Source organism: Rhagoletis pomonella, unplaced genomic scaffold (genome assembly GCF_013731165.1).
Source record: "Rhagoletis pomonella isolate Grant_MI unplaced genomic scaffold, Rhpom_1.0 Rhpom_scaffold_00009, whole genome shotgun sequence".
NCBI lineage: Eukaryota > Metazoa > Arthropoda > Insecta > Diptera > Tephritidae > Rhagoletis > Rhagoletis pomonella.
Window position 1 is genome coordinate 17,085,841 of NW_023458563.1, and position 206 is coordinate 17,086,046.

Consider the following 206-nt stretch of genomic DNA (forward strand, 5'->3'; position numbering starts at 1 on the left):
CCTTGCCCTAAAGTTTGGCACGTTACTTCTGGGACACCCTGTATGTATGCATGTCATTACTTCCAGTTTTTATACGGCATTTAACATAAAAGGCACGATAGGAGCATTCGACTCCACGCATGTAGGAATAATCGCGCCACCATCAATAGACACAACTAACCCTCTTTGTCTGTATATGAACCGCAAAGGTTTCTACAGCATTAACG